This window comes from Vidua chalybeata, chromosome 1 (genome assembly GCF_026979565.1).
Source record: "Vidua chalybeata isolate OUT-0048 chromosome 1, bVidCha1 merged haplotype, whole genome shotgun sequence".
NCBI lineage: Eukaryota > Metazoa > Chordata > Aves > Passeriformes > Viduidae > Vidua > Vidua chalybeata.
Window position 1 is genome coordinate 87,204,658 of NC_071530.1, and position 22,000 is coordinate 87,226,657.

Here is a 22,000-nt window from a genome sequence, read left to right on the forward strand (position 1 = left end):
TCATTAGTGTCTTTGAATTGCCCTATTCCTCAAGGTACACGAGGGATAAGGTATATCCATTCATGCAGCTTACAATTCTGAGCAGACAGACATCATCCAGTAATAGTCCCTGTGCTGTCCTTATCACCTTGATCTCAAGGGTAACTCGTGTGTGGTGTCGTTGCCAGGTAAGGTTTGTATCATTTTTCTGAGGATGACCATGCTGCCACAATTTTCCCTACTGACAGTAATTGTCTCAGGTTTACATTCCTGTTTCACAAGTAAGCCTGAGAAAATGCAGCAAACAAATTCAAAGTGCTAGCAATACCACTTTAAAGAAGGCCAGCATCACAGGAGGACACAGACACAATTCCAAGTCACAGAAAACGATGAAGCTGGCACTAGAAAGTGAAGTGATATCTTCAAGATAAGTAATTCTTTGTATTTACAAGAAAGTCAAGTTCTGTGGTGTTCCAAGTGTTCAGGGTAGCATGATCTTCAATGTCTTTGCAAAGGAATGAAGTTGAGAGCAGGAATATATAATAATAATAATACATGGTTAGTTACATAGTTTTGGTTTGCACAGCTGTTGGCTATGTTCGTTTACAGTTCATGTAGTGCCAACATCATTTATATAAACCGAGGAGGCTGTTTCACTCCTCTTCATCCCCATAAAAGTTATTTCTATCAGCAGCTGCTGCACAAAAATCAGTTTCTATTTCAGTATCTCACGCTCCAAGTTCACGAAGCGGCAGGTTCCAGAATCTACTAAAAACAAGTGGGACCTAAAGAAACTTGCCCATGGTTAACAATATAAAGGGGGGGCGGAGGTAGAGGGGGCAGAAGACACGCACTTCTGCTTTCCCAGGAAAAGTGGAAGGAGGTAGTAACCCTCTGTTAACACGGCCGAAGTCACATGAAAACCAAGTTCCATTAGGCAACCAATTAGAATGGTTCTTCCCCGACCCTCTTCAGCTTTATGAATTAAAATGCAATAAAATAAGGCTGATCTGGAGCCCAGCAGATAAGAAAAACTCTAAAATATTAGTCACATGTTACGTAATAAACATCAACTGAACGAACTTGATGTGACAGCGGTGAAGAGGTAGAGCCGACGATGGTGCCCTGGTACTCCCCTCCTGCACACACACACGCACAAACAGCCACGCTGCCGGAGGCTGCTAGCACACGGCAGCTCCCGACCCCTGGAAGCAGCAACAGGACGTTCCCAGCCCCACGACCCTCTCCGCGGCAAGAGCAGCTCGCAGAGCCGCCGGAAGGCAGCCGCAGGCTGTGTGCGCCCGTTCCCCGCGCCGGCTGCCTGCGAGCGGGCACCGCGGCGGGGTCACCCCGCTCGGAGGAAGCGGCGGCCGGCCGAGGCGGCGGCTCTCCTCCCGCAGGCGGCCGGAGAGGGAAGAAGCCCGGCGCTGCGTGAACTTGGAGCTTCCCTTCCCCCGAGCCCCAGCGCGGGCGGGATTGGGGTGGGGGGAAGCGGAACCCGAGGCACCCGAAGCCCACACTCACCTCGGCCCTCCTCTCCGTCGCTGCTGGGCAGACGTCGGGGCGAGGCGAGGGGCGCCGCCAGCCCCGCCGCTGCCGCCCCGGTCACCGGGCGCCCGAGCAGAAGAGTCCCGCAGGGTAAATCCTCCGGGCGGCGGCGGGGACGGGGACGAGCCGCGCTCCGCCCGCTCGTCGCGGCGGCCGCTGCCTCGCACCAAGTTGAGGCGCGGCCGCCGCTGCCGCTGCGCTGACGGGCTGCCGGCGGCCGCCGCTACGGCCCCGGGGAGCCGGCGCCTCCGCTCGCCGCCTCGCTTCGCGGCCGGGGAAGCAGTACTGCACCGCCGCCGCCTCGGCCCCCCTCTTCCTGCGGCTGCCGGGAGCCGCGCTCCGGGCGCAGCAGCGCGGTCACACGGAGCCCCGCGGAGGAGCCGCCGCCACCGCCTCCCTCGGCGCCTCGGAGCCCGCAGCTGCAGCCCCCCGGTGGCGCCCGCTCCGCATGCCCCACGCTCCGCCGCTACCGCTGCTGCCGCCGGCGGCGGCGCCCCCGCCCGCTCTCCCGCGCACCACCGCTGCCGCCCGAGCCCCGCTCAGCGCCGCGTCTCCATCGCCGGCGGCAGCGGCGGCGGCGGCGCGGAGAGGCGGGATCAGGGAAGGGGCGGCGACCGCCCCGCGCGGCCCCGCTCCGCCCCGCCGCTGCCCCGGATGTGCGGGGGTCGCCGTGGCGGGGATGTCGGTACCCGGGGCGGGGGTCACTGTGGCGGGCGTGCGGGTGCCCGGCGCGGGCGGGAGCTGCCGCCCAGCCCGGTGCAGCAAAGCCGGCGGGCGCCGGCGTCGTCGATTCCCGCCCGCCCCGGGCGAGGGCGGCTGCCGGCTTTGGCAGGTTCTAGTGCAACACGTATCGACCCGGGCGTCCCTGGCAGAGGGGGCCGTGCGGCGCTTCGAGCGCGGCCCTGCGGGCTGCGGGTGCGTGCCTGCCAGCCGGTGGCTGCTGTCCGTGGCGTGCAGACTTTGTAGGCGGGGAGCGGTGTGGTGTTTCCCTGTGTCATCTCTGCTGCGCTGGCACCTGCTGCACCCGCGCTTAACGTGTGCTTTTAAAGTAGGTCTGGCCGGCGAGGACGAGCGGGAACTGCGTGGCACCGGCTCGTCTTTCCTATGCCTTGTGCTGGGGGTCAGCAGCAGCTCCCAGCTCCTTGCCGGACCACGGCTTTGGCATAGTTCGTGTGCCGTCAACGTGGTGCCCCAACGGCGATGTTGGGATGAATAGCTGAAACAAATGTTGCTTTGGATCATTAGGCTGCAACAAGCCTCTTCTTAGCAGTGGCCCCTGGGCAAGGAAGTTTTAAAACGTTACATACGTGCCCTAGGACCACGTTTCTAAGAGTATTCCACACAACTAGAAAATTACTTCACACACACACACACACACACACACACCAAGATATATTCTGACACCTGAATTCTGTGAAGTGTTTTATCTTCTCCCTAATCTTAAATTCAGTTTTTTAAAGTTTATAGATCAAAGTTTGTATGTCCCCTTTGGAAAGTCTAACTCACAAAGTTTCAGCGAAGAAAACGTTGGGTTTCCTTGATGAGTGAATCTTAAGTCTCTAAAATGATATATAACTTTAAAGAAGTATTTGTTTACAGAATCCAATAATCCATGCTATGCTCATCATTTCTTGGCAGAAATCCTATATTTGAAATAGAATTTTAAAAGGGAAAGGAAAAAAAAGTGTGCAAAGTTAGGTGAATGCTGAACATGTCATACTGATGCCTCATCATTTTTAGGGGGATATTGCTGGTGCTTTAATTTATTTCTCTCTTTAAAGACCTTTCAGTTCAGTCACTGACTGGTTCTAGCCCTTTATCCACAACACACTTGAAGTTGTGGTATTTTCATTTTATTTAACCCTAAAAGTTACTTTTTATTGTGCTACTTGCTCTTGTTGCCCTCCAAAGTAACTTAGAACTTTTTAAAGGCACTTAGGTTTTCCATTCATTTGGGTTGCTTCTTCTTAAGACAAAACAAGCGAGTTCAGAATCCTCATGCACCCACACAGATCTCTTGAGGATGAGCATTTAGTTTGTGAGGTAGCATACAGGACTCTGTTTCTCCATATATTTTGAAGCTATTTCAGGCCCAGCCTCTTTAGGCAGTGCAGAGTGCAGGCAGCAGCACGGTGGTTGCATTTGAAGTCCATCTGCCTTTTCTTCCCTCACTAGGGAAGAGTCAAAAGTGCAGGATGGATTCCTGAGAAGACCAGGGTGCACTGAGAATTCGACTAAAAGAGGATTTGACTAGTATTGACAGAAACAATTTGAATTAAAAAAAAAAAAATTTTGCAAAATGCCTGAAGGTGTAGTCAAGTGACAGAGTAAACATTCCTGTGAAAATACCAAGGTAGGCAATGCATAAACAGTAGGACAAGGAAGCATTCTTTGCCCAGTTCAGGGCTCTCACATATGTTCACCTTCCGTGAGCTGAATGGGATTCCTTGTGTTGCTTAAATAACTTAAATGTTTGGGCTTTGCTGTATTGCTCAGCTGATACATCCACCAGGGAGTGTGTGCACTGACAGGTAGCTTCCTTGTGAGAGGTAATGCACACAGGGCTGTCGAGCTGCCTTCATTTAGCATTTATAGGCTGGGCACTAAATATGTGTGTGCTTATACATAGACAGATAATACAAGAAGTATCAGGTTTTCCTATTAAAAAAAAGTGGTTTAAATTTACACTATTTATTATTTTTTATGATCTATTCTATGCAAGCAGATTAACACTTGTCCTGTTATGATTGATGATGCCATAGGATGTATCTCAAGTTCCTCTGGTGGAATGTCTTTATGACACCTCAGTTATCTATTCTATTGCATTGCAGCCAAGTCCAGGAAACTCACTTAGCAAAAATGCTATTAATTTCATGAAAAGAAAAAGTCAATGTGAGATGTCTAGATACAGCCAGAGACACTTTAAGACACTAAACTCTCTAAATAAAAAGATGTAATTTTGGAGTAAGTGAACATTCAAAAATGTAGTCTATAATTTAAGGGCTATGTTTATGGCAGTTGTATTTAGAGAATTATACTGAGATTCAGGTTTATGGATTGTGGAGCACTACTAAGTCAACTTTGTAAAATTACTATTGGAGGGATCTTTTACAATATGTACATGTTTAAGTCATGAGAACTAATAAATACTTTTTAAAAAATCTTTGTGATAGTTTGTAATTGTAGTCAATGCTAGCCTTTTGATTTCATGAGACTCTCAAATTCCTCTAACATACATACTGCAGAATTGCCTGGAGGGAAGCAAGAAAAAACTTCGAGTATTTTTTCTTACTTTAGTTACATGTTTACCCAAACTGTACCACTCCTCTGATGTGTCCAGAACCCCACAAAATACCAGGTCTAAGGAATACAGTAGAGAAGAGGAGCCCCTCCTCACCCCGTGTAATTTGTACTACATCAGGCATTAACGGGCACAGTTCCCTGCACAGGTCTCCATCCTGTGTCTGCAGCCCACCTACAGCTGCAGGGGGGGGTGAACTGGCCATGACAAATGCCAAAGCCGCCAGATGAGGAGCTGATGTTCCTCAAAAGGTAGAGAGAATCATCAATGACCAGACCCCACAGGCAAGGCACATGTAACTATAATTCACATCAGCAGCATGACTTAGTGTCCTGAGGACAACAGCCAGGAGCAGCCTTGCCAAAGAATCCTCACAGAACTGGGATTAAAATACTCCCTAGCTGAAGGAGGTTACAGTGCCAGGATTTGGCAGTTTGCTGCATCTGAGGCAGCATCCCATTTGAACTGAATGCAAACAGACAGTACCTTAGTGGAGGTCATTTTGCACTCATTCAGTATTTAGATGGTGCTTAGAAACCTTAAAAATAAAACTTATGTGCCAGATGACTGTATCTGCTTTGTCAAAAGGAATATGTAAATACTGTCTTCACATCAAATTTGGGGAAGTGTTTGTCTCAGCAGAGCTAATTACCAAAGAGGATACTGGCATTTGTTGTTGAGGTTATTACAAAGGGTGTCATAAACTAACTTTATTATAGCAAAAGTTGAACTGTATTTGCATTATTTCTATTGCATCGTCTTTGCTTTACAAGCTGTCTGAAATAGCTTTTCTTGGAAGGTCTCCAACAAAGCATTCTCTTTGGGGCTACTAACTGCAAATAAGATTAAAGTTTAATATGTCTGGTAATCAGTTTTCTTTTAAAGAGTGCAATCTGATTTCTTACGGTCAGTTGGGATCCCACACATCCTCATCTCTTCTGTTTTTCAACTTGCTGCTTTCAATAACCCAAAAAAGGCAATTTGCCAACAGATGTCCTTTCACCACTTTTCCTGAAATGGAGCACCATCTGAGAGGCAGTCATACACGGCTTATATTCTAGAATCCCAGGCTCCTGTCTTCTAAATGTAACCTCTTTTTTTTTTCTTTTTCCCTTGAGCCTGAGCAAGAACAAAGTGATTTATGCCCTCCATTTGTTCCCATGACATGCAGTGAATAAAGGCAGGTAAATCTCCTTTGCTCAAAACCAAACAACAGGAGGAGATAATCTCTGTACTCCTCACTCAGATCATTGATTTGCTCCAAAAGAACTGTGGCTGTACTGAGGGGATTTTTCTTGATATCAATTAAAACATCCTTTGGGGCAAACGGCAAAAAGAAAGAGAGAGCACCACAAAAACTTGTCTGTTTTTCATGAACCCAGTCCTAACTCCCAACTAGATCTGACCTCACTCAACTTTTAAGGATGGAAGGAGGGAGCAGCTGGGATCTGTGCTGACACACAGAGGGAGGGTAAGTATCCTAGCATGGGTCCCCGCTGGGTAATAATTAGTGTTGACTCCATGATGCTGGAAGCCTGATCAATAACTTTATTATTCTACTCTATACTATATACTATATACTATACTATACTATACTATACTATACTATACTATACTATACTATACTATACTATACTATACTATACTATACTATACTTATTAAGAAACCCATCGCCCTTGCCGACAGCCCAATACAGCTTTTACCAGATTGGTCAATTGAATCCAAACACCATCACCAGTGGCCAATTAAGAAATCACCCTCTGGTAAACAGATCTCCATAACACATTCCACATGTGCACAACAACAGGTGCAGCAAGTGAGAATAAGAATTGTTTATCATTCTTTTCTCTGATCTTCTCACAGCCTTTCCCACCACAATGCCTGGGAAAGTTGTACCTGATGCTCTCTGTGAAGAGAGCTGTGGCCACAGGTAAGAACATTGTCTCACCCCCCAAGGTGAGGAGTACTAAGGTCCCAGCACTCTTGCTTTCCATGAATGCACAGCCCTTGTCTGCTTTGCTCCTTTGCTGGGAAGGACTAGAGAGAGAACACGTCTCCTTCACAGAATTCCTTCCCCTGTATTGGACTGGAACTAGGATACTGTCCTGTAAAGTGAGGAGAAAATTAGGGACAGAAAAACAGTGAGACTGAACCTGCAAAACTGGACTGAGTAAGCCTAGCCCTAAAGATATCATGTGGGATTGACAGCCTAATAATTATTAAATCATTTGGCATCATGTGCAAGCTGGATAGCAGCCACGTGGCGTTCCTGATATCTATGTGACAATATTGGACCACAGAAGGGTCAGGAGTTGCAGGAGACCATGAATCATTAAGGAAAGCTTTTGATAAAAGAGCATTGCATTTTTTTTCCATATTCCTAAAACTCATCTTGACTGATACTATATCTTTCCTATTGGGCCTACTGGAGGAAGCCACCAGAGGATAACATCTTCAAACTATTAGTTCCTCATTGGGGGATAGTTTCTCACATCCCAATCCTTAAATTATTTTTTTTTAACTCGCCTATTGAACAAGTTGCCCATAGAGGTTGTGGACTCTTCCCTTCTGGAGATATTCAAGATCTATCTGGACACAATCCCATGCTGTGTGCTCTAGAATGACCCTGCTTGAGCAGGGAGGTTAAACCAGATGACTTACTGTGATCCCTTCCAAAAAACCCATTCTGTGACGAAAACGAGCTCTCAGGTAAGATAACATCAGAGCATATTGGTATATTCATCAGTTTGGTTGTTAGAGGTCCAAGAGGATTTAAACCAAGTTTGCCAAAGTAGGAGGTTGCTTCTAGATATAAACAATTCAAAGAATGTAAATACCAGTTTTCAAAACATTATTAAAAGGTTTTGGCAGGTATGAAAGTGCTTTCATTTCCATCTACATTAAACCTACATATTTTTAAGGTCTATAACAGGAAAAAAAGGTGAGTCCTGTTTTTCTAGGACATTTCTGTCACAGCAATGTTTCAGTATATTACAAAACACTTGATCCACACCTACAAAATGTGGATGTTCAAAAGACCAAAAAAAAAACCCTATTAGATTTCATTCAAGTACACATGTGACCAAAAGGACTGAAGATTTATCACAAACAGCTCCAGCCTATGAAAAGCAGTCCCATTCTGTAAGAAATATGAATGTGCTTTCTCCCAAGAAAAATAAAGGCAGCCTGAGGGCAACATAAAGGTATAGTAAACTTCTAAAAGATGAAGTCTCTATTTTATTTTTTACCACAATAACTTTATGTTATGGATAAACAAAGACAAGATATCATTTTATGCAGCCATTTGGAAGTTCACAAGCCTGGCTAAAGCTTTTCAGGAGCAGCCTTAAAAAACAACAGTAAAACTAGCAACTAATGAGTTTGCCTGATACATTGTCTCGTCTAGAGGATAGTAAGGTCTGTCTAACACCACCAGCTCTCCCTGCAGATGGGATCCCAGTGTTCCTACTTCAGCAGGATGTTTTTGTCACTGACTTATAAATAATAAGTGATTAAAGTGAGAGCAGATACTAAATGTTTTCACATAAAAGCCTGTCACAGATTTCTCACCCAAATGCTTCCATCTATCCTTCACTATTTACCATTGCTGTTCACACAGCAGGTCAGCAGTACAATTTTTTTTGCCAAAAGTGGAACAAGGCAATTTTGTAGGGAATGCTTAAGGCCACTTGGAAACCAATTGCTTGAAGGAGAAGGTACCTTCGAAAAGGGACTGTAAAAGCAGCACCCGAGGCTTCAACTTTGTACCTTGATGGCTCCTTTAATAAACAGGCTCTGTTTATCACATACAGAAGAGCAAAGGAGAGGAAATGGGCTTCCCACAGACAGGTCTGCAAGGCGAAGTTGCCGTCTGCTTCACACATCATAGATTAAGCAGAATAAAAAGGCTGAATTCATCAGTGTAGAGATACACTGCATCATTAAACTACGCCTTCGGTGACAACTGAATAGTCCATTTGCCTTCAGCAGCTTTCTAGTGAAGGCAATGATTGGAACTTAATAAACAGTTGTGTTAGAAAAACACTATTTGTTATATATATGGCTTGTTAAGTACCAACAGCAGAAGAAAGCGGGAACTTTTGTTGTTGTTGTTGTTGTTGTTACAAGCATCAGAAGAAATTACTGGCAGATAAAGGAACTGGACTGATGTGATAAAAATATACTACTTACCACTCACTTTTCTGGTAGAATAAGCCCTTAAGATGTATTTGGTAAGTTTTCTATTAGTCTGGTATTCCTAAAGTGTGCATTGGGTAGCATTCTAACATGTTATTTCCAGTAAAGTACTCCACCCCTAATCCAGATTCCAGTTTGATGTCTCAACTGGGTTTTTAAAATGATTAATACCCACAGCAATTAAATAATTTAATTACATTTACCATTTACCTAAATGGCAATGCAAGTGAGCAACACCTGCACCAATGGATGGTTTGGGACAGACCAAAGGTGTGTCTAACTTTGAATCATCTCTGACATCTCTCAAAATGAGTACCCTGGAAAAGATTAAGAAGGCCACTACAAACAAGTGGTTACACCTCCCCAGCTTCCAGCTGAACTTAGGCTTCCTTCCTCTTTTCAACACAAAGGTGATTTGCTGTTCACTTGTCTTCTACAACTTGTAGGAGTCTGCAGAGGCAATAACCCTGAAGACAATCCTTAGTTAGGTCTCTCCTGAAGTACATGCCTAATTGAAATGCACTAACAATATGCAATTGCTGCAGGTGAGCTCTGTAGACAAGCAAGCTCTGGCAAAAGCAAAAGGCAAATATCACCTTCATGTCTCAATTCAGTTTCTCCATTATGATCATTCCCAGACCATGGGAATTCACATACCTTCCCTAGGGGTTTGATTTCTGGAAACAGTGGATGATATCAATGTGGGTCAAATAATCATCCAAAGTATAAAGATGTTTTTCTGTATAACCGAGAAATAGCTCTTCACTCAGGTTTCCTTGTTATCAATTTTCAAGAATTAGGAAGATGTCTAAATTTTTACTGCTCCATTCTTATTATTAAATCCTCCTACCCCACAATATCAAGGTATATACAAGCATAAAATATTTGGCTCAGGATATGTTTAAGTGATAAGGGCATTCTAACATGTTTCTTTCTGTCTTGCTGTGTAGCAATTATCTTTGATCTTAGTACATTCACTGCCTCCCTTCCAGGCTTGCACTGATTTTAGGCAAGGTGGATGAAAATCCCTCCACCTGGAGCTATTTTAATGCTTACTGCCCAATTCTTAAATCCTGTACAGGAATAGAGTGCACTGTGGCTGAGCACAAGCCCAGGATGGAGGGATTAGAGAAAAAAAAATCCAGCATCTCAAGGCAGTACTTGGCAGCTGCTGTTTCAGCCTTAGAGCTACAGCAGCTGCCACAGCCAAAACAGCAGTGCTTGGCACAGACAAAATAAGGGAGGTTTGCATGATGTGCTTCTTCCCTTATGGAAGAAAGGAAGGCAGGCAAACCTGGTGGCTTGTCTGCATTTTTAACTCATCCTTTACATGATACAAACAGTTCTACCTGGAGAGTAAACTTCTGGATCCAAGAGAAAGGCTATGTTTTCATCCCTATTACACAATACAGCCACAGAAACCTCTCCCATATCTCCCCCGAGGTAAATATTATGCTAAATTAAAAATAAACCACATTATTTTCAGAAATTATATATTAAATAATTATATATCTCATACATTAAAATTATATATCAGAAATCCTGGAGGGAGACAGTAAGAAAGATCCTTTCCTCAAATGTAACAAACACGGAGACTGTGCAAGCAATGAGCTACGCTTTTAGGAAATGGTGAGAAAAAGATTGAGCATATAGTCTAGAACAACAGAGCAGCATTAATGTATTTAATTCTATATGAATCTATTTTCATAGCTTTCTCTTCCTCCAGTCTTTTCCAGAAAAAGGTTTAACTCTCCAGAGTGCCATTTCTGAGACAGCTTCCCATAATGCAAGAGAGAAAAGTCTATGAGCTTTCCAGTATAATAAGCAAGTAGCAGATGTGTGTGAGTACAGCTCAGTAAGTAGGTATTTCCAGAGAGCTTAGACAAAGTGCTTAATATTATCCCCAAATATCACAAGTCCCAGTGGGATAGTGAAGCTTGCTATGGAAAAGAGACAATGGAAAAAAGTCAAAGACAATGCAGGAATATGACCTTTTTGAACCGTTTCAAAATCCAACAGCCTTTGTGTGAATTGTCAGTCTGATGCAGTCAACAGAATGATGCAGCATAGGCTGTGGCCATGGAAGGTAAAATAGTACCTGCTCAGGGTTATTAACTGCATTCCAATTGTCCTGTACTAATTCTGGGGCTAACCATCAGAACCAGGAGTAAGCACAATTTTATAATTTCTGAAGTACGGTTTGAAAGTTGCACCTTTGCATCTAAACAAAGTCTAGCTTTTTGCTACTCATCTGAGTGCACACAAGATCTGAGTTTTATTAAATATTGAAGCATTGGCACTGGTCAGTGCAGGCGCTAGGTGAGTAAACATGCACATCCCCCATGCTTTTAACCTGAGGTTCTCACAGCTTTTGCAGATGCAACTGCCTCAGTCTCATTCCTTTTAGAAAGACAGCTACACTTGCACCAAGGCCAGAAGACACCACACTGAATCCTAAGTACGCTGCACGTGACCCTGTAATGCAGGGTGCAGCCCTGTGACCTCCCTCCCTGCTTTTTGGGAGGCAAACTGGGGTCTTGCCTCAGGCTGCAAAGCAAGTCAATGACATAGTGCCAAAAGGATTCAAGGTCTTACCCTGCCTCCCATTCCTCGGCTCCATTATTAAGTCATGCTTCTATTTTATTATATGCATTTCACTTTTCATTACAATGTATCACTGTGTAACAGAGTTTTAACAATAAAACTTACTTTATGATTTTAAGTATCCTTCTTTGGATAAAGAGAAAAGCATTTTCTTCTAAAACACACTCCCATCTTGAAATGTAAGTGTTAAATCTCTAGCTGAAAGACTATTTATGGTCTGCATAGTTATTCTTTCAGGGTATGACATCATCCTCAGCACATGCATAGCCCAGAACACGTAAATTATTCTTCCTGAAAATTCCTTTCATTACTCTCAGATTGTTAAACATCACCCAGTGGCAAATTTTTAACTGCTGTCTCTTGTCTGAAATTGATTTGCATGCTTATTTCTTTTGTTAACTCACTGGGGTCTCCTACCTTTTGTGTCTACAACAGAACAAAGGATGTAAATATTTTAGGATTGAGAGAATAAATTATTCTAGCCTATTTGCCATTTTCTAAACCTGTATTTATTTACTTCTTAAAAATTACTTTTTTTCTTGCAAACAATGCTCTTTCACACAGTTACACATCCTCTGGTATTACCTCAGATGCAAAATGCTATTTTCTACCCAACCTTTGATGTAGGACTTCAGCCTCATCTGCAGCCAACTTCTGCCCATGGCTACTCTCCCTGATTTTGCAAAGGAGTGACCTTTTGAAGTTAACACTGTTTTGTTCATTCAGTATCACTACTCCAACTAGCTGAACATTATCAGGGTGATCTGAGGCCTCTGAAAGCAAAAGGTTTGATCAGAGCCCCTCATTCAGTCTTTGGAAGCATCTTCAGAAAGACAATACAGGCCTAAAATTGATTTCTTGCAGGACCTCCCAGTGGCTGCTGCAGAGAATAAGGAGATGGCACAGATAAGAGTTCCATGAGGAAAATCACTTTAACCTGAAGAACACTGGAATTCCCAAAAGCTGAATGGTGATGAAAACAATTACCTGAAAACATAGGCAGTGTTTTGATATTTTTGCTATTGCCTTTTCTTCATGGCTTCTGGAGCTATTTCTCTTTTAGTAAGGCCAGCCCTGCAGCTTGCTGCTGTCTATCAGCTAAGCAAGTGGCAAGTAGCACCCTTTTGTTATGGTGGATCAGGCTCTTAATCTGAACAGTACTGTCTGTAATGAATCAAAAAACCTCCAGGGCATTCTCCTGTATATGGCACAGTTATTTGCTTCCATGTAAAACACGCTTTTTAGTCACAAGTGCTGTGCTGCTTCTAATATCCAAACAGTGATAAACTCCTGGTCACATATTCAAACAGAGCAGGAAATACCTCCCTTTCTAAATTTCTTTCCCCTATGCTGTCAGTCAACCAGAGTTTTTATTTTTATTAAATGGGCAGATTTGCCTTCCCTCATGTATCCAGTAAAAGCAACCTGCTCTAGTGGAAGGTATCTCTGCCCATGGCAGAGGGGCTGGAACTAGCTGATTTTTAAGGTCCCTTCCAACCCAAACCAGTCTGTGACTCTATTTTTTTTTTTTTTTTTTGTTTGTGCTCTCATAGTTGATGACCTTGCTACCAAACAACACGCCCTGATCTTCTAAATAGTGCCTTTATTAGGATTGTTGTGCTAGAGACCCTTCCCTATTCAAATTCAAACAAATTTTTGGACAAACACAGATACAGAGGTAAAGAATGGAAATGGACATAACTGATTATTTTTCTATTTGAAAACAAGTTTTCCTGCTGTTCTAGACAGATGGAGAGGAAAAAATATAGTACTTAATGAGGTGGGACATATTGTACTTCACAGTACTTGACAGTACTTGACAGTACTGCTGAGCCAGAATACCATTTTTTAACATGAAAACCAATGCAGTAAGTGGTGTGCCTTTCAAATACAGATTTAAAGTAAAAACCAATACACAAACCAAATCATCTCACCTAATTTTCTCATAACATAATAGCTTTATTGCCTATATTTGTATTTACTACTGCTCCTTCTTCCTCCCATTTCCTACTCCACTCCTTTTTCTCAGAAGAGAACAGATGCTAGCAGAGTAACCCTCAAGATAAAAATACCTAAGAAACCATGCACAATTTCCCATTAATTCTTTCAAAGTATGGTCCTAAAAGAATATTTTCATGCACTGCAGTCTCATAACTGAGCTCTGGTCAGTGTGGGACATAGTTTTACACTGCTAGAATAGAAATGCTGCTCTAACTGCATGAAAAAGCTTACAAAGTTTATAAACTTGCAAAGTTTTGGAAATTCTCTGCTGGCAACCCCCTGCTCTGAAAGCAAAGATTGAAACCATCTGGGAAGAAAAAGAAATGAGGTGTCAATTATCTAGAATGAGTTTGTGCTTTACATACAGCTTATTAATAAATATTTTGTCAGACCACAGCAATTCTACTGAGCCAACACAGCCTGAAGAAAACTTATTTTATGCATGTGATTTGGGAAGCATGAAGAGAAGAAGGCTTATCCAGGGCCGGTGCAGTCACTTGGAAGAATGTTGTTAGCTGGAATGGAGTTCAAAGGACTCTGATGGGTAAAAGCAGATATCTTTGGCTGCCAGCATCAGAGGTAACAAAAGCTGGGATCTTCTACACTTACACCCAGCTGAAGAGAAGCCAAAGTTACCTTGACTATCAACATTCATCAGTAGGTTGGAATCTTACCATCTAAGGTCTACAATCCTTCCTCTCTCAAAAGCCACAGAGATGGCAAAATGAGATGAGTCCTGGAGCAGCACTCAAAAACACAGCTTTTGAAATTTCAGAAAGCCAACTCAAATTCCTTAAATGTGATTTTGGAATAATTCTAATTTAATTGTTGTGTTTTGCCTCAGAATTTTTGTGCCTATGTGTTTCAATTAACATTTTCAAGCCAAAACCTAAAAGCATTTTGCTGTTAAGTAACAGTAGAAGCTAATGTAAAAGCTAATGGAGATTGTTCTTGCCATTGAATAAGGCAGAAAGGAAAATAAGAGCCCCAAAGAATTTACCATCTAAGGGCTCATTAAATTCAGTGGGACTACTTCCAAGATTAAATGAACAGTTCTGGGCTGAGTATTTGTGAGATCAGTTTCATATTGCAGACGTAATATCCAAAACTTCCCCTTGAGACTGGAGAATAATTATGCATAACAGGAGGCATGTACTCACTTACTGTACTCTGTAGCAAAGCTTTAATGATAATAGGAGAGCCCTCTGTTGTCTTCTTATACACACTCACTCATATGTGTATATATAGATGTTTTATCTTTTTTTAAATATATAATTGTGTCTGGGTATGTGATGTCCAATCACATAATATGGAAGTCTCTCTCTCTCTCTCTCTCTATATATATATATATATATTTATAAAACTCCAGTCTATCACTGCTGTATGGCATACGGTGTAATAAGAAGTTATAAGCTAAGAAAGCGAGGGGGCAGTTAGAAACAAAGTCTTTCATACAGGTTGCAACTTCATTCTTGTAAGACATCAGAGTTCCCACTTCCAGTCTTACAGAAATATCATCTCATTAAGTACATGAAGTAACTCCTCTTTCTGCAGGAATTCTAGCTCCTGCTATGGTCAATGGAGAGTTTTCCTCTGCTTCCATGAGGAATCAGACTAGGCCTTGCTCCACCCAAACAGGAATCACACAGACAAGGCTATGGTGTCCCTTCTGATGCAGGAGTTACATATTTTAAAGCAGTAGATATTTCATGATCACCAATAAAGAAAAAAAACTTCAAACAACACAAAACCCAAACCCCACCAACCAAGTTTATTTCTTCTATGTATTGTTTCAGATGTAGAAAAAAAACCCTCTTTTTAACCTCGTGTACAATTTTAAACAATCAGAATCATATGAAAGTGGGAAAGTGGATATTGACCACTGCTTTGGGACATATTAACATTCTGGCAAAAATTAAGAATTTAAACCTTAAAACTACAAGTGACTATGATCTGCAGGAAAACCCTTACTTCTTGCCAGGCTGTTCAAACTAGTTTCTGGTATTCATACTAAGCTCCTACCAGGTTGGATATTTCGCTTGTTTGAAAAAAAAATTGGGATTTATGCAGACATTCCTGAAATACAATGAACTTTTAATCAGGAGACTTAAAACTGCCTACCTGCCTACAAAATCATCATTGCTTCATCAGTAAAATCACATTCTATATTCCTCTCATTTAATCAAAAGCCAGTCTTCTTAAGTTAGTAAAAAGAAATGGCTTATTGGCATTAGCTAACACCAACATTAAAAAAATAAAAATAAACTAATAGCTCATTCAAAAATTAAGGCAAGAGTGGAAAGGAAAAAAAAAATTGGAGTAGACTCTTTTCTCTAAAAAACATAAATACCATCAATTTTCAATAAGCATTTGCAAAGCCCACATTTAGAAAACAACTTAAGATTTCATCATGGCAAAAGCAAGATACCATCAATATTTTAGATTCTGTAACATCTATTTACAGTCAAGATTTTTTTCTGAAGTACTATAAATTGGCAATTGTTTATGTACAGTAATGGACTCAATTATTCCTACCCCCGATTATGCAATAAGCATATTCAGTAACTGAGATAATTAAGCAACACATATATACTCTGAGCTACAGCACAGCCTTGACAGCATTAATTCTGGAAAATCAGAAGACATGCACACATTGCAATGTCATTTATTCGCACTTCATTTTTCAGTACTTTGTCCTTCACTGTTCTCTTCTGTAATGCTAATGTACCATTGCATTGCAAATAATTAAAATTATAGTCTGACCACATGCAGTTTGAAGAAATTAATGTGTGACCTTCAGCACTACACAGAAACACATACATGACAGAAAACAAGGTTATATAGCATTAGGGAAACCACTATGCAAACTTATGCACATTTTAAAAGTCAATACACCAACCAAAATTTTAAGACACCTTTTCATTGCACAAAGATATGTGCATTACATCCTTACATTACAGAAATGTTTTGTTAGGCTTTTTTTAAAGTGTCCCTCAAAGAATCAGGTGAACCAACATAATTTGTCTCTAGGCTTTAAATCTGTCAGAAATATTCTCCTATTATTTTTTCATTCTTTTTTTTTTTTTTTCTTTTTTTTTTTTTTTTTTCCTTTGGTAGCCAAACACTTAAGTTGCTGATAGTTGCCTTTGAAGGCCTAAACCTCCTTAAATTTACTAAATCCGTGGCAGAACAAAAATGCTTCACATCACCAAACTCACATTATCTAACATCTCCTAGAACTTACTAATTGGGAGAGACTGAACGTCACTGCAGATTAATGCACCTCCTTTCAGTATGAGCACCTGAGTTGAATCTAATCTGCACAAAAGTGACTAAAAATCAATCTAATCTGACAGTGCTGAAATTATTATGTATAATTATATGCATTCTCAGATCCTTAGCAGGAGAAGACAAATTTCTTGAAACATTTCAAGAGAGGAATTTAATATTTGTAGGGTTTGTTTTTTGGTTTTTTTTTAAATAAAAAAATATGCAGATAACCTTTAATATTTGTAGGGTTTGTTTTTTTTTTTTTTTTTTTTAATAAAAAAATATGCAGATAACCTTTTCAATCATAAAAGACGAAAGGTGATCAAGACAATATCTTCTGTTCATATCAGCCCTCAGTATTTGCTACAGGAAACAACACATTCCCATGCCAGAAGTGTGCTGGAGGAAAGAAGGAAGTGGAGGGAGGGAAAAAACTTGAAAAGCACTCAGATACATCATTTTTAATTACCTGAAAATATGCATTACATTTTTAATCATGGGCTCTTTTCCATTAAAGGGGCAGAGATCTTAGCTTGCTCATATATTGACATAATCAGCAACATTTCCTGTTGGCAAAGGGCTGTATATATCCACCTAACACAGGCAAGTAAACTCAGCCTTTTTACAAAATCCAGAGCAATAGACATGACTAGTATAACCCTGATTTGAAGCTATTTTTCCTTTTTCCTCCCTCAGTTTGCTGAGTGATATTCAACTACAAATTAGAAAATATAAAAGACAATACATCTATTTTTGTTAATAATGTCAGCAATAACACAACACCAAACAGTATTGAGAAAAAAAAAGCAGTTTGTTTCAATAGGCATGATTAGTATTGAAAAGATTTAAATTGTTTTGCAAATTTTTAATTGCACAACATTACATAGTCAACTGCACTCAGTTAACAACGATCTTCATCAAAATCTTTCTTCAAGCAGTAAAATGCATCAATTTATAATGCCAGTATTAGAAAAAATCAAGACAGAAATGATTAAATCATTGTATTCTGAGCATTAAAAAGCACAGAAAGGCCATGTGTCAGAACTTGGAATGTGACAGTGTGACTAAACCAACAAATTTGCATTTGGTGAGTAGAATAGTTTCTCATATCTAAGAAAATCATATTGTTTGCTACTACTGTCTTAATTTTATTCCAAAAGGTACATGGTCAGTGGAAATCCAGATAATACAATCTATCAGGATTTCCAGAAGGCTTAAGGAAGCTAAGGACCTACCAAAAAATGATGAAGGCTTTTGCACAGATGACGAATTTTTCAAAAATAGAATAAAATCACCTACAAGAGTTAGGGAAGTAAACATTCCTCACAGGAATCTACCCTGGGACTCGGGCTGTTCGTTGTATTTGTAAGAAAGCCAGAAAAGAAGCAGGAGAATAAAGCTTTCCAAATTTCAAATAAACAATGAGCTGGCCAGCGTTACTCAGGAAAAGGGACCTTGAGGTTAGGACAGCAGATTTTGGAAACATAAGCTTAGTGCTCAACAACAACATCACGAAAAGAAAAAAAAATTCTTTTATTTGAAAAGGAATTGAGAATAAAACAAAGAACATCTCTTTTCTACCTATATAGTGACAGCTTCTTCTATATGACTTTTGTGCCCTCCATCTGAAAGGATGTAGAGCTCAACATGTTCCATAGAGGGCAACAAGGAAAATCCAAGCATCATCTACCATATAATAAATAGCTATGTAAGCTAGAACTTTTGAATCAAGACACAAAAACATTTAAGAATTAATAAGGTAGAGGTTGATAAAGTCTTCAGTTGCAACAGAGAGGATGGGTCTATAATGTCTGTCTAAAAGAACGAGAACTAAGAAGCACCAAATGAAGCTAAAAGAGGGTCAGATTCAAAACCAAAAGAAAGGTTTTCACACAGACAATGGAGCTGCAAGAGCTTCTGGTTGTGGAATACCATAAACACCAAAAGCTCAGACTTGTTCAAGGGGTACCAGATAAATTCAAGGAATTAGAATCTAACAAAAGCTACTAAATACACAGAAACCATCTACAGAAAAAGTATCACCCTGTGTAGTCGCCCTGTTTGTACAGTATTCCCTGCATATCTGCTTTCAGCTCCCACTGGGATGGTGCACTGGGTTAAACAGTCTGACCCCATCCAGCCAGCCTCACATTCTCACTGCTCTGTGTGAAAGCACATGCCTTTAATGAATAACCATGGAACTGACAGAATCACAGAAAACAGAACTGCAAAAATTCTTGAGAGGTCATCTAATCTACTCTCCTGTCTCTGGGTAGAATCAGTTGTGCATGATCTTTTGTGGCAGATGCCTAACCTGTTTTTCAAAACCTTCAAAAGCAAGCTATTCTAGTGTGAAGTAGGCCTTCTCTGAAAAAAAGCTCTTTGTAATACAACCTGAATCTTCCTTGCTGCAAAGTTAATCCCTTTATTTCTTCATTGTCACAGACACAGAGAGAGAGATGGTCCCTCCCCTTTTGCAGTGGCCTTTCATATCCTTGGACTTCTCTACCAAAACCTAGAAAGAAAACCCAAGCCCTCTCAAATCACTGTCACCTTATCATTGAAAGAAAAAACCAAGCATCGTTCCTTGCAAACAAAAAATTCTTTTACATAGTCCAGCTTGAGTGCGTCACAGAAAGTAACAAAAGAGATTCTTTTAGTAGGGACATTATTATTAAAAAAAACCAAAACCAAAACAAACCCAAATAAAACACAAACCCAAAAATGTGTGAAGTCTGTTTAGTATATAAAGAATGGCCTATAGCACATAATAAATTGAGCTGATTTACAACAGGCACAGAGAACAGCTCTTCCTTTCCTGTGAGAACCTCCTCCAGTCCCCTTTTCCTCCTTATCCTTTTGTCACATAGATAACCCACATTCTCAACCACTCTTCATAGACCACACTCCCTAGACCTCAGAGGATCCTCTTCTTTTCAAGACAGGAAGGATTTGGATAGAGCCCAAAGGTGTAATGCCCAAAGCTAGACATAGCATTCAAATTGAGCCTAAGCAAAGCTTTGACAAGCGAAGGGAGCTCTGCGCGTGCCTTGCAGGCTTCCTGCTTGTGTGACGTGTGTGTTTCAGGGCACTGCAATCCCGCTGATTCACAGCCAGCTGCTAAATCACCCAGGCTCTGCAATGCCTTCTACTGCAATTGTTATCCACTCGTTTTTACCCCAGCCCATGATTTATGGAGTTCCAATCATTTTATTTTTTTTTTTTCCTTCACATAGAACAGTTTCTATTAAAGAAGAGACAACCTTTTTAGGAATTTTAGCTTTGCACTGACGCTAAGCACTATCAATTTACTTCTTCTGGTCACTTCACATGAACTGTAAGGATTTCCCAGGATCAACAGGTGAGACTTTTAAAATCAATGGCTCTAGAAATTTAAGTGAGAATTCGTGCTTGTCTGTGATGATTTATTTACATATATATATATTTTAAAAAGACCAAAAAAAAGAGAAGCTCAGAAACATTTTCTCTTAAGTTCTAATCTTATGCTCCAACTGAGCTCTTCTTGAGTATCTGCACATTTAATTAGGGCTTTTTTGTCCATCCAATCATCTGTTTTGCACAGTAGCAACTCAGAGCAGACACTGGGTATAGTCTGACTAGTTCTGCACACACCAGAGTAGTTCATCTAGCACTTGACGTCCTAGCTAGCATTTAGGAAAAAAACAAGTGACACTGACAAACAACCACCAAAGTCAAGTTGTCATCAAGCAGATGTCAGACCTTGGTTGAATTCTGCACCTTCACCTTCTGAGTTTTTTCCTTGTGCTGAGAATTAATAGTGAGAAAAGCAAGTTACACCCACAGATTGCCCACTAACAGAGACATTGTTGGCATTATCAACTTACTCAAATTTGTATCGCAATTGCAATAAAAATACCGGAGGCTTAATGTACAGGCAAATCCAAAGTTACTATAGAATTAAGAGTGCTATAGCACCAGAAGACTTGCTGTAACAAGCAGAGATGCATGAGCTAATCCCTCTCAGCAATTTATTCAGTGACTTCAATCCCTATTCTGGTAATGAATTCAATGGGACAGTTTTATTTCTGTGAATTTATTCCTTAGAATTATTAATAAATTAATTATATAACCATGCTCAGTCTCCAGATTGCTTGCAAACTAATAGCCATCCCACCAAGATTTTATGTTCATAAATCAGATTACTTATTCAGCTAATCCACATATTTTTCAGTCTACAAACCCACAGCATTTTCAAGGTGGTTACTACATTAAAGATTATGCAAATGAGTATCATGACATTTTTATCTTTCTCAGCTGAGTGTTTCAGAAATGAAGAACTTGTTCACATGAATAACTGCAGAAAACATTCATCAAACTCTGAATGCAAACTAAATAGGGAAATTCTTAACCCATTTTCACTTTCAAAAATAAAAGATTAAATTTAATATGATAAACTAATTTCATTAATCTTTTGAGACAGTACCTAAATATACAAAATATTGCTTAAAAATTAATTATTTGGGATATACAGAATACAGGATTCCATTAACTTGCACAATGGCCAGTTTCTTCCTTTCATACTGTATGCAAACAGAATCTTGTTTAAAATCAAACTCAAATATTACATGTAATTTTTTTTCCCCCAGCATAAAACTCTATTTTACCATACTGAAATCTTTATTTAACAAAACCTTTTGGGTTGGATTTCCTTGCTTCACAGTATTTTGGTAAAACCTGCCAGGCATAGCATGAATACCATTTTTGGTCAGTAGTCCACACTTCAAGTAACAACACTGATAAGCAGCTGGTGTGCTATCAACATAACTTTACTTAAGTTCGTAGCAAAAATTCAAGTAAAGTACAACTAAACTGCAAACAGAACAGCAGTTTGACTCTTATTGCTCATTTCTGATGTGTCAAATTTGTCACATTTTAAAATAAACTTTGAGAAGGAGAGACTACTAGGAAAATGACAAAAGGCATTTCTAAAGACCCTGGTTCTCTTTTTCTTTTTTTTTTTTCCTGTTGCTAAGAATACAGAAAGGAAGATTGCATTGTATGTTAGATATTTGATGTGTGCAGTAAAAAGGCCTTTAATATTACCAAAGTAGTCTCCT

At 40.6% G+C, this 22,000-nt stretch overlaps 1 protein-coding gene across 1 annotated transcript in view; it reads right to left on the reverse strand.

The window, feature by feature from the left end:
• The window catches only part of GALNT1 (polypeptide N-acetylgalactosaminyltransferase 1), an 87,826-nt gene extending 85,848 nt beyond the window's left edge, over nucleotides 1–1,978 (reverse strand). Inside the window, exon 1 of the mRNA XM_053956750.1 lies at nucleotides 1,504–1,978. The gene's annotated coding sequence lies outside the window, so the exon portion shown is untranslated. The remainder of the gene's footprint in view (nucleotides 1–1,503) is intronic.
• Between the last annotated feature and the right edge of the window lie 20,022 nt (nucleotides 1,979–22,000).